Genomic DNA, 13,779 nt, shown 5'->3' on the forward strand with positions numbered 1-13,779 from the left:
TTACTTCCTCCTATGTGGCCACAGTGGCATGATGAAGATTTCCATTTGTCTGCTTGATATGTTTTGGTTAGTTTCCCATTTTTTTTGTGGGGAAAATATTAGAAAGTTTGTCAAATCTTAGAGTTCTGCAACATTCTCACAGGGTGTTGGAACAAAGGAGCCCAAACAAAGGAGGGGGATAAGAAAGGAACACAATAAAATGTAGAGGTCCCAGAGCTCTGCTCCTGTGAGCTCCTGACCAAAATGAGGCCTGGATCCTACAGTATATGGCATTCATGTGTTTGGGCTTTATAGTGTGGATTCTGAAAAGGCCTTTCGTGGATGAAATATTATGGTCATGTGCTATTTGTTGCTGTTCAGTATTGTTTGGCTTGCCACTGTGTGATTCTGTGTCCAACTCTGAGACCAAGGATTTGATCTGGGCAAAGAATGTGGGCCAATTTTCTTTCAAAAGAGCAATGAAATGAAACATTAAGCACATGATTTCCAAATGTTCAGCAAACAATAAGAAGCTGAATGCAAACAAGTTTAGACAATAAGCCAGTGAAGAGGAAAATGTTTTGCAGATTAAAATGTGGCTTGATTACTTTACCAATAATTAAGAGTGCCCATTTAATGAAAAGGCAGATATGGTGGGACTGAAAATAGGAGGCATCTTCCACCAATGAGGGGATCACCAATGGCTAGTTTAGTTTTGTAATTTTGTGCCTGCTAACTTTCTAAGACCTTTTGTCATATCTATTCTGGTGAAACTGTGATGAGAATCCATTTAAACAAAGGTACAACAAGAGTGATCTTGACCTGGATAGTCCAAGTTAGCCTCATCTCATCAGATCTTGGAAGCTAAGCAGAGGTGGAATTCTAGCAGGAGCTCCTTTGCATATTAGGCCACACACCCCTGATGTAGCCAATCCTCCAAGAGCTTACAAAAAAGAGACCTGTAGGAGGATTGGGTACATCAAGGGTGTGTAGCCTAATATGAACATAAGAACATAAGAGAAGCCATGCTGGATCAGGCCAATGGCCCATCCAGTTCAACACTCTGTGTCACACAGTGGCCAAAAAACCCAGGTGCCATCAGGAGGTCCATCACACTGTTGACCCTCCCAAGCACCAAAAATACAGAGCACCACTTGCCCCAGATAGAGAGTTCCAACAATACACTGTTGCTAATAGCCACAGATGGACCTCTGCTCTGTATGTTTATCCAGTCCCCTTTTGAAGCTGTCTATGCTTGTAGCTGCCACCACCTCTTGTGGCAGTGAATTCCATGTGTTAATCAACCTTTGGGTGTACTTCCTTTTATCAGTTCTAACCCTACTGCTTAGCAAATCCATTGAATGCTCACGAGTTCTTGTATTATGAGAAAGGGAGAAAAGTACTTCTTTCTCTACCGTCTCTATTTCATGCATAATCTTGTATCATGTCACTTCTGAGTTGATGTTTCTCCAAGCTAAAGAGCCTCAAGTGGTTTAACCTTTCTTCATAGGGAAAGTGTTCCAACCCTTTAATCGTTCTAGTTGCCCTTTTCTGCGCTCTTTTCAATGCTATAATATCTTTTTGGAGGTGCGGTGACCAGAATTGTACACAGTACTCCAAATGAGGCCGCATCATCAATTTATGCAAAGGAGCTCCTGATAGAATTCTACCCCTGAAGCTAAGTACGGTCAGCCCTGGTTAGTACTTGGATGGGAGACCACCAAGGAATTCCAGAATATGCAGATGCCGGCAATGTGAAACAATGTCTATTTGCCTGCTCTGGCCAGGATGGCTGGGCTACTCCAGTCTTATCAGACCTTGGAAACTAAGTAGGATCAGCTCTGATTAGTATTTGGATGGGAGACCACTGAGGAAGTCCAGGGTTCCTATGCAGAGGTGGGCAATGGCAAGCCACCTCTGTTCATCTCTTGCTTTGAAAATCCTATGTGTTCTCTTTTTTGCCAGTAAATTTTAGGTTTATTAGAGAAATGAAACTAGAAGACATACAGGAAATCTTAAAACCATACACAAGTAACAACATAAAGGACAAGGAGAAAGGGGAACATATAAGGCTTCCGATTTTCTTTACATCAAATATAATTTTGATAACAAAATTTTCCTTGCTTATGCATACAAACAAGAATGCTCTCATTTTCCCTTAGACAAGTTTTTATTCGACCCCCCCCCCCACTAATCAAATCATCCTTAACATTTTCATGCAAAAAAATCAACGAGGGGTTTCCAGTCCCTAATACATGAAAAAATAGTCCTTTCCCTAACCAATACTGTAAGTTTAGCTATAGTTGTAAAGTCCCATATCTTCTCCAGCCATTCTTCTACTGCAGGTGTTGTGAAAACCCCGTACATTCTCCATAGGTTGGCACTTTCTGCCACTAGAATGGAAGTGGTGAGTTAAAGAGATGAAGAAGTGCTGGGGTTAACTAGAGCGAACTGGGAACTGCAGAGATAACTTAGTCTTTGTTAGAGACCATTTCTTGATCCTCAGACTAGTCCTCCAAAAACTACTGCCCACCCAGTCAAAGGGACAGAAGGGCTCTTGGGAAATGTAGGCCCTGTAGCTACTTTAATACAGGCTTCCCTGGAGCCTTCAGGCCACACTAGACCTAGGATCATGACAGAGCCCCCGGTGTGAGAGACAGGACAACATGAAAAGGGTATTAAAGTAGGATGAGGATCCCAGAAAGTCAGAGAGTTGTTCCCTGGCTTCTCTCTCTCATTTCTTTTTCAGGTTATCCTCTACGTCTTCTAATGTAACCTTCTTCCCTCCCCAGCCTGACTGCTCCTTTCAGTTGAGAACTGACTAACCTCTTTTGTTTCATTTTATTGCTCTCGGAAATTGGTAAGATTATTGTAATCTTGTTCTGTGAACAGTTAGCATTGTGCAAAGATGTATTAGAATTTATCTTCTTGTGGTTGAGGAACTAGATGACGAATTTATCCTCTCATGGCTGAGGATTTAGATGAAGATACTGTACGAATGAACCTTATTGTCTTAAAATCTTCATCTGAGTGTAGCTGAAAGAAAGTAGTTGAATAGTATTTGGGCTGTGTCTCTCTCCCCACCCTCCCAAATGAATTTCTTTCTTCACCATAAATATTAACCCTCACAGTGCTTCACCCTCACAGCAACTTTTAGATTTGAGTCCAGTAGCATTTTAGAGGCCCTCAGGGCTTTTTTTTTGTAGCAGGAACTCATTTGCATATTAGGCCACACAACCCTGATGTAGCCAATCCTCCAAGAGCTTACAGTAAGCCCTGGAATACAAGCCCTGTAAATTCTTGGAGGATTGGCTACATCAGGGGGATGTGGCCTAATATGCAAATGATTTCCTGCTACAAAAAAGCCCCGGAGGCCCTCAACTGGAGAGGCCAGGCTAGTCCAATCGCATTAGATCTCAGAGGCTAAGCAGGGTCAACTCTGGCCATTATTTGGATGGGAGATTTCCAAGGAATACCAGGGTTGTGACATAGAGGCAGGCAATGGCAAAGCACCTCTGAACGTCTCTTGCCTTGAAAACCCTAAGGGGTCATCGAAATCCAGCTGTGACTTGAAGCACTTTCCACCAACACAATTTTCAGGGTGTGAAATCTTCCTTCATCAGATACTCTGATCTTCACAGAAACATGAACATTGTTGGTCAACCTAAGACAGGTTCATGGTTCATGTGATGTGAACATGGTTAGGAGAAGGGAAGGCTGAAGCCTCTTCTCCGTGCAAGTCACAGGTAAAACCAGACTTGGACATTTGTGTGTCTGGTGGACTTCATAATGTGGAATTCACCTACAGCCTGTAATGAGTTGCCATTTTTCAGGTTCATATCCAGATGTGCCTTAAACACCAGCTATTTTTCTAGGGTATAATTTTTGACACTTGAAAAGCTTACACCTTGGAAATATAGTTGATGTTTAAGTGCTACTGGACCCTAATCGTACTGTTCTACACAACTACCCACCTGAAACCATTTTCTAGGTGTAAGCCTTAATGCTGCAAGTAGAGTTGTGTCAGGGTACAAATGTCTGGCTAGCATTGTAAGGGACAAACGACACATTACTGCGTTTGCTTTTGCTTTCCAGACTTTTCTCATCCAAACTGATTTCCTCCTACAGTGGAAAAAATACCACATCTGATAGGGAAGGCCCATGGCTCAGTAGCAGAACACAACAGAAGAAGATCTCACTCCAGAAGATCTCACTTCTATCTGGCGTCTCCAGTTAAAGGAACACAACAGGCTTTAGGAAAAATCCCTCTCTGCTTGAGGCAACAAGCAGCAAGTTATCCCCTGAGGCTGATTCCCCACCACCATGTTGTTTTGGAACCCAATTAAGAGGAAGAAAAAGTCAGCCAAGGAGAGCATTTGCAGGAAAGAATTGGTGGGAGGGAACTGGTTAAATGCTTCCATCTTTCTTTTGGCTTCTCTCTTATCATTTATTTATTTATTATTTATTTATTACGTTCGACTTATATCCCGCCCTCTCCGCAAGCGGACTCAGGGCGGCTCACAACACCATGTCAATACAATTAAACCAATAAAACATATAAAACCATAATTTACATTTTCGATTTTTAAAAACCAATTCTATGGTGCTGCATCAGTACAATATAGGCGGCACTGAATTTTCGAACAGCGATCACCAGCATTCTATATGATGTCCGGTGGCAGCCCTCTTTCAGTTAAGCACCGAAGGCCTGCTTAAACAATTCGGTCTTACAGGCCCTGCGGAATGCAGACAGATCCCGCAGGGCCCTTATGGCCTCCGGAAGGGTGTTCCAAAGTTCTGGTGCTGCCACCGAAAAAGCCCTAGATCTTGTCACACGTAACCTGGCTTCTTTTGGTCTGAGGGCGGACAGTAAGTTTTTTGCCCCTGAACGCAGTGCTCTCTGGGGGATATATGGAGAAAGGCGGTCCCGTAGATAGGCAGGTCCCTGACCATAAAGGGCTTTAAAGGTCAATACCAACACCTTGAAGCGAACTCAGAACACAACAGGTAGCCAGTGCCCCACCTGAGGTTTAAAGAGAAACCCAGTGTTGGGAAGGACACGAGTTGGCAACCTCCAGGCAGTGTCTGAGGATCTCCTGGGCTTACGACTAATCTCCAGGGGACAAAGATCAGTTCACCTGGAGAAAATACCTGCTTTGGAAGGTGGACTCTATGTCATTATGCCCTACTGAAGCAGAAGCAGAAGAAGAGTACTTCACCTCAACGGCTGCTGACAGATGGGCAGTTTGAGGTGACCCAGAGACGCCTCTGAAATCGACTAGAAAAACCCATCCCAATGAGTACATTTGCCGCCCTCCCCTATCCCACACTCAAACTGTCCTCCAGTATCCCCAGAGCGGCTCACTTCACAACTTGTGAAGTGGTAGCAAATTTCTGAGCCACGCACCAGTCGCCTCACTAGCATCTGGACATGGAAGTGCACCAGCAAGGTGCCTTGGTGGTGTGAATCCATCAACCTGCCCCAAGCCATTTCCAGCCTTTAAAAAAAAAATGATTTCAAGCACATAGGCACATGGGTGCATGAGTGCACATGCACGTAATCAGTGAATGAATGGGAAAAAAAGAAACCCAAGCCAAGCTACAGGGATGGTGTGCAACAGCCGTCCGATTGCCCCAAGTCGCCCCTCAGATGGGATGGGAATGGCTTGCAGGGGAATGTGTGGGTGGTTTAGGATGCTTCTTTCTGAGCCGACCCAATTTGGGACCTCCCATGCACCCCAAACTGCCTGTCTGTTCCTCCGCAGCCAAAGAGTCACAATTACAATGTTCCCTCTAAGCTGCAGAGTCGTGTGAGCAAAAATTCTACTTTGTGAGCTATTGGCATTAAAGTTGTGAGCTACTGCATAAATTAGTGTGCTCTGGGGTCATTCTTCCTGAGCTAAGACAAAAATGTGTGAGGCTAAAAATTCACGAGCTAGCTCATGCTAACTCAGCTTAGAAGGAACACTGGTCACAAAGTGGCTTACAATTACAAGTCCCTGCCCTCCCCAAATCCCACCCTTCTCCAGCTTCACCCCCGCCCTCCAAAAAAAATTTCCAGATATTTCCCAACCTTATACAGTATAGGAAAAAAGGAAAGGTCCCCTGTGCAAGCACCAGTCGTTTCCGACTCTGGGGTGACATTGCTTTCACAATGCTTTCACGGCAGACTTTTTATGGGGTGGTTTGCCATTGCCTTCCCCAGTCTTTTACACTTTCCCCCCAGCAAGCTGGGTACTCATTTTACCGACCTCAGAAGGATGGAAAGCTGAGTCAACCTTGGGCCAGCTACCTGAATCCAGCTTCCGCTGGAATCGAACTCAGGTCTTGAGCAGAGAGTTCAGACCACAGTACTGCAGTACTGCTGCTTTACCACTCTGCGCCACGGGGCCACTTCTTAAATATAGGCCTTTCTTAAATCTCCAGTATTTTATTTTCTTCTGTCCATGAAACCAGTTTCATTTCTGGGGACCCTGACTCTGAATAACATGCCAATTCAGTATCTTAATTGGGTCTTTTGGTGTGGTGTGTGGGCGACTGTAACATCCATTTTACAAATTCAGCAAGGTGAGCAGGGTATGATGTAGTGGTTTCCCTTAGCTGTGTAGCATAACGCAGTGAAAGTCCCATCCATCTTTGGCATGTGAAGTGAGATAGCCGGTCCTTCTTAGGCATGAATTCATGACCTTCCTCACATGTTAGATATTAGGAATTCTTGAGCATTACTTTGCTTTGTCACAGCAAAACGGATCGTCATCCATGGAGAAAAAACCCAGCCCTCCTGCAGACGTGACAGCTGGTAGTCTTATTAAGCTCGGCCGCTGATGTTCCTTGAAAAGGCTTTGCCATAAGATTGCTAAAATGACCCCAGTCTTGTCAGCCGTCCACTGACATATCTCTTTCCACATGTGCAAAAAAGCATTGAAATCGTCCTTGCAATGGTTAATAACTATGCTGAGTGGCAGTGGAAGGAAGAGTTTTTTCCACATAGGCAGCTGCGGAGGGCTTGAAATGTATTCTAAATAGTCTGTGACACTGTCTGCCTTGTGCTTTGTTAGCAACAGAAGTGCACATGGGGTGAGAGGAAACCCTGGCCACCATTCCTGACATAGGATATCCACCACTACTGAAATCAGACCATTGGCCCATCAAAGTCAGTGTAGAAAGGGACAAAAGTACTTCTTTCTCTACCGTCTCTATCCCATGCATAATCTTGTAAACCTCTATCATGTCACCCCCCCCCCCCCCGGTCGATGTTTCTCCAGGCTAAAGAGCCCAAAGCGTTTTAACCTTTCTTCATAAGGAAAGCGTCCCAACCCTTTAATCATTCTAGTTGCCCTTTCCTGCACTTTTTCCAATGCCATAATATCTTTTTCAAGGTGCAGTGACCAGAATTGTACACAGTACTCCAAATGAGGCTGCGCCGTCGATTTATATAGGGGCATTATGATGCTGGCTGATTTGTTTTCAATTCCCTTCCTAATAATCCCCAGCATAGTGTGGGCCTTTTTTATTGCAGTTGCACACCGTCTCAGCATTTCCAGCGAGGCCCTTTGGCATGCCAAGCAGGTGCTCTACCACTGAGCCACACAGGGCCACCCCTAGACTATCCGGCACTCAAGCAAGGCTAACCTCTGGTGCCTTCCCCCCTACACGGATAGTATCACTGAGTCACATGGGGGGTGCCCAATTTATCACCCCCAAAAGACTAGCACCGTAGGCAATCCCCTACTTTGCCTGGTGGCAGGGCTAGCTGTGGCTCAGCCCCATTGCAGGACTTCTACTAGGTATGGGATATTAAGCTGGGCTTTGACTTGTTCTCTTGCAAATGCAGTTGTTTGGCTGCATGGCTCATGGTGCCAAAAGAGAGTGCTGCAGTCAATGGAGACCCTTCCATTATCAAGTTACAGATACAGACTGCACTTGATCTTTTGACTTCAGATCATAAGTGCTGGATTTCAGAACAGCCAGAGCAGAGGAGATGATTTACCGAGTCCTCCCGCTGCTGCATACAAGGAGAGATATTTATGGATGCAAAGGGCTGACAGAGAGGCAAGCGTGGAGCTGGAAGTTAGCTGAACAGATTAATAGCATGGGTCATTAAAGCAGGGCAGGCAGCAGTGTTAATAATCAGCTAATAAAAAAAAACCCCAAACCCACACATGCACGCTCATCCTCTCCCCAGAAGCCCAGGAATCGGTTCAAAGATGGATCACAGAGTGGATATTGTGCTGTTTGCTGTAGCAAAGGCAAGGAGACCCAGTGAAGTTGCTGGGCTTCTTTCCCACCATGGTATGAATGGCATGATGATTTAAAGATGTGTCCACCCTGGGGAATTTCAGGCTCCAGGGCTCTTGTTCAGTCACCTGGTCCGGACAAGATGGCACATCTAAGCCATCGATCAGGAGTGTCTAACTCATTTGTTATGAGGGCTGGATCTGACAGAAATGAGACCTTGTCAGGCCAGGCTGGGCTATGTCAGGCTGGGCCATGTGTGTATCTATTTTAGATTAGGTAGCAGAGATATAAACTTTTTAAAGGACACAGACAAACACGACTAAAGATTAAAAAACAACAACAACACCTTAAAGCCTGCTTAAAACATTAGCATTTGTTGGTCATGAAGGTGCTTTCTTTGTATTCCTCTCATGGAATCCAATGAACTGGGCTCTGGCTCTTTCCCTCCCTCCCCAGGGGTCTAGGAAGGGGAGGAACCTCTACCAATGGAGAAAACTGAGGTTTTGCTCTGTAGCTCCTGTGCAATTAAGCAAGTCTTGCAAAGCAAGCTGAGATGCAGAAGGAAGCAAGAGAAAGGGAGCAGGAAGCAGATGACAGCCAGTAGCTTGGGGGCCTGATAGAAGCCCCCCGAGAGCCTGATTCGGCTCCCAGGCTGCATGTTTGACACCCCTGCCATAGATCATACTTCTGCCTTTTAATAGGCGAGGAAGTCTCCCAATGGCTGTAGTGGCTGTCAGCCTCCCAAGCACATTTCAGCATATCCCGCTAGCTGTTGCATAGTGTTGCCATCATGACTGCTCACCCTCTCATGGTAGCCCAGCACCTTGCTGAGGAAACTCCCTGAGAGGAAGTTTGGTGTAGTGGTTAAGTGTACAGACTCTTATCTGGGAGAACTGGGTTTGATTCCCCACTCCTTCACTTGAAGCTGCTGGAATGGCCTTGGGTTAACCATAGCTCTCGCAGGAGTTGTCCTTCAAAGGGCAGTTGCTGTGAGAGCCCTCTCAGCCCCACCCACCTCACAGGGTGTCTGTTGTGGAGGGAGAAGATATAGGAGATTGTAAGCCGCTCTGAGTCTCTTATTCAGAGAGAAGGCCGGGGTATAAATCTGCAGTCTTCTTCTTCCTGAGGAAACTCCTGTCACAGTTCAATGCCATTGTTCCTTTAGCAAAATGGAACAAAACGGCGGAGTGCTGCACTGCCCTGAGGGTGAATGAGCTGAGACAAAGTCTTTTTTTCTTTACTTGAAACATAGAGAAAAGAGATGTCTGGAAAGGCTGTCTCCGAGTACGAGAACCTGTAGTTGCTTTGGAGGCCACTATAGCTGCTGGGTGGCTTCGTTCCACGTGATTGCTTATTAACGAAGCAACTATTTGATCAGGACTAGAATAGCAATAGTCAGCAGGCGACAATGGGTAGAAATAGCATTTTTCAATTTTGCCAGCAAGTGCAGATTACAGCATTCTCAAGGAGATATTCCTAAACATCATTGTATTATGATTCGGAAATATTAAAAAGTTGCAAGTGATGGTTTTATAATGTATTTTAGCACGTATGTTTTAGAGAGTGAGCCGCCTTGGTGGCTCTTGGAAACGCAGGTTGGGGGATATAAGTTTTGAAAATAGCATAAATACATTCTGTGCCATTTGTAATGGAATTCGGCATTGAAGTCTCTCACATTTGTCAATAGCATGCTTGGTTATAAAAGGGGTCCAAGATTTAATTAATTAATTTTTGCTCACCTCATTCTAGTAATTCATTGCAGCAGAAATCATTTGCGATAGAAAGGTCCTGGGGTTATAAGAACATAAGAAAAGCTATGTTGGATCAGGCCAATGGCCCATCCAGTCCAACACTCTGTCACACAGCAGCCAAAAAAAGCCAAGTGCCATCAGGAGGTCCACCAGTGGGGCTAGAAGCCCTTCCACTGTGCCCTCCAAGCACCAAGAATACAGAGCATCACTGCCCCAGACAGAGAGTTCCAACAAGATGCTGTGGCTAATAGCCACTGAAGGACCTCTGCTGCATATGCTTATCCAATTTTAAGGCTCTTCAGCACCTGAGGATTGTGGCTGAACCAATCATTACAGGAGCATAAGGGAAATTATCGCATCTAAATTACCAATCTGCAGCAGCAGTTGATCGAATTTTGATAATTTCAGTTTCAAGATCACTGTTTGTTCATGAGAAGTAATGGACTCGCAAGCCCCTTCTTCATTTGGGCCATTCCTTGGGTTGGAAAATCCTATGGCTGTCCCAAATCGTTGCTCAGCAACATCACCTCTTTCCCTTACTCCTAGTTTTTTTTTTTTTTTTTAAGGTAAAGGTAGTCCCCTGTGCAAGCACCAGTCGTTTCTGACTCTGGGGTGACGTTGCATCACAATGTTTTCATGGCAGATTTTTTATGGGGTGGTTTGCCATTGCCTTCCCCAGTCATCTACACTTCCCCCTCTAGCAAGCTGGGTACTCATTTTACTGACCTTGGAAGGATGGAAGGCTGAGTCAACCTTGTGCCGGCCACCTGAACCCAGCTTCTGCCGGGATCAAACTTAGGTCGTGAGCAGAGCTTAGGACTGCAGTACTGAAGCTTTACCACTCTGCACCACAGGGCCATTAGTCTTACTCCTAAGGTGAGTACCAAAAACCAACTGTGTAGTAACTGCTGCCACCATCCACTTTGAGAGTATCTCTTCCTAGACAGAGTTGCATAGTTAGAGCTTTGGATCTGTGCTGCTGTTTAGAAGATGCCACATCTCCTATTTGGCTCCTGCAATCTAGCAGAGGGATGATCACACTTTTGATCTATCACACTCAGCGCTTTTTTTTTGTAGCAGGAACTCCTTTGCATATTAGGCCACACCTCTCTTATGTAGTCAATCCTTCAAGAGCTTTCAGGGCTCTTATTACAGGTTCTACTGTAAGATCTTGGAGGATTGGCTACATCAGGGGTGTTGAGCCTAATAGACAAAGGAGTTCCTGCTACAAAAAAAAAAAAAAAAAAGCTCTGATCACACTCCAGGGATGGTGAATTTACCTGCTGCCCTTCCCCGTTATTGCACTTCAGATCACAAGACCAAATAGGTGTGCTATGGGGGGGTTACAGAGATCAGGCTCAAAACATTCAAAATGCAAGGAAGTTTCATAAATGATTAAAAACCACTTGATTGGTTCATCTGGGTCGATACACCTAGTAGTGTAAATCATCCCATTGCCCTTCGGCAGCTGACCTGAAACTCAGGGAAGCAAGAGGATGGTAGAATTCTCAACACCATTTGTCAGGGTGGTAAAGAAGATGGGTTTAGATATGCAACAGGCATTCAGCCACAGGAGCGCAGCTCATGAACCTTTCTGAGGGTTCCCCCTTCTCTTCCCCACCTACTTTGTCCACTGAATAGTAGGTGCAGCTGCATAACAATCCCTGGATTAGGAGAGCAGGCAGCCAGCCAGCCAGCCAGCAGAGGCTTTGCCACACCCCCGGCAGCCCTTATTAACCCTGGAGAAGCCCATGCCACCCTTTCTCCACTGCTTATGTGATTTTAAGTGGCAAGTGGCTTGCTGGCCTTTTGACTGGGTGGGGGGATAGCCAAGGACAGCCCCAGGCAAGCAAGGCCTGCTTGAGCTGACTGGCTCTCTAGCCAGCCCAAGCAGGCCTTGCTCATCTGGGGCTCTCCTTCCTTGCATTGGGTTGCTTTTGGCTGGGGTGGTGGTGGGATATGCTAATGAGTTATGCTAATGAGCTCCGCCACCTATTTTTCTACAAAATGACCCCTGAACAGGAGGAAATATGAGTGAGGTTCACTCCAGATTGAAAGTGGGCGGTCGCATCAGTGGGAATTAAAGCCATAAGTACATCCAGCTACCCGCTTATTATACCGTGCCCCACAAAGCTACCGTACATGGGGCCATTTTACTTTACACTGACAATAATCCTATGAGCGGAGAGATTTGAAGGGCGTTTTCGCACTGACCTTAATCGGCAGCGACGCCCCTCTTCACCACGCAGGATCTGCGCGGATTTCGCACCAATTGCCGCGGAGCACCCGGAAGAGCCGCAAAGTCCCGCGGCTTTTGCGGCGCAAATGGAAACTGGTTTTTGGTGGTTTCCATTTGCGCCGCAAAAGCCGCGGGACTTTGCGGCTCTTCCGGGTGCTCCGCGGCAATTGGTGCGAAATCCGCGCAGATCCTGCGCGGTGAAGAGGGGCGTCGCTGCCGATTAAGGTCAGTGCGAAAACGCCCGAAGTCTAACCCAAAGCTTTTCGTGACTGAGTAGAGGATCTTAATCAAGCATTCACCTCCCACTTTGTCTAACTCCCCACCAGCTCTGATCGAGGGAGAGAGCTCAATACTCTCATTCTTTTGAACTCTCTTCTTTTCCTAAAAGAAATCTCACTCCTCAAAGACATGGGGAAAGCACTGTTCAGCCCAGGTTTACCCTGAGCATCCAGCTCCGGTGTTTGTGATTTCAACCCAAAGTTCCCCAGGTCAACATTTTTTATGCTACCGTACCCACTGACCATGTGCAAAGTGCTATCCAGGTGCAGTCGACTTATGGCAACCTCAGCACGGAGCTTTCAATGGAAAGCGAGAAGCAGAAATGGTTTGTCATGGCCTTCAGGATGGACAAAATGATATAGTCCTTTTCACAGAGAGTGATTGAAATGTGGAACTTGCTGCCAGAGGATGTAGTTGACAGCCACAGGAATAAACAGCTTTCAAAGGGGATTAGATAGATGTTTGGAGGAGAGGTCTGTCGTTGGCTACTATCCATGGTGACTGATGGGCACCTCCGCAATCAGAGAAACAAAACATCTGAATGGGGTTGCCAATCCCCAGGTGAGGGCAGGGGCTCCCGCGGTTTGGTGGCCTTCCCTCCGCTTCAGGGTCATCAGAAAGCAGGGGGAGGAGAGGGAAATGTCTGCTGGGAACTCTATTATTCCCTATGGAGACATTTTCCCATAGGAAATAATGGAGACTTGATCCGTGGGTATCTGGGGCTCGGGGGGGGGTGTTATTTGAGGTAGATGCACCAGATTTTCAGTATAGCACCCAGTGCCTCTCTCCAAAATATCCCCCAAGTTTCAAAAAGATTGATCTAGGGGGTCCAATTCTATGAGCCGCAAAAGAAGGTGCCCCTATCCTTCATTATTTCCTATGGAAGAAAGGCATTTAAAAAGGTGTGCAGTCCCTTTAAATGTGATGGCCAGAACTCCCTTTGGAGTTCAGTTATGCTTGTCGCACCCTGAAATTATACTTGCTCCTGGCTCCAACCCCAAAGTCCCCGGATATTTCTTGAATTGGGCTTGGCAATCCCAGAGCTAGGAGACCATGTCAGGGGAAGGCCTTGGCCTCTATGCCCTGTTGCTGACCCTCCAGAAGAACTGATTGGCCATTGTGGGAGACAGAATGGTGGACTAGATGAACCACTAGCTTGATCCAGAGGGGCTCTTCTGATGTTCCTCAGCAAAGTCTTCCATGGTGGTCTCCCTTCCAAATGCAGACTCTGCTTAGCTTTTGAGATCTGATGAGACTGGACTACACCATGATGCCTTCTGCCCACCACACACG

The sequence above is a fragment of the Heteronotia binoei genome, chromosome 2 (assembly GCF_032191835.1).
Source record: "Heteronotia binoei isolate CCM8104 ecotype False Entrance Well chromosome 2, APGP_CSIRO_Hbin_v1, whole genome shotgun sequence".
In the NCBI taxonomy this organism is placed as follows: domain Eukaryota; kingdom Metazoa; phylum Chordata; class Lepidosauria; order Squamata; family Gekkonidae; genus Heteronotia; species Heteronotia binoei.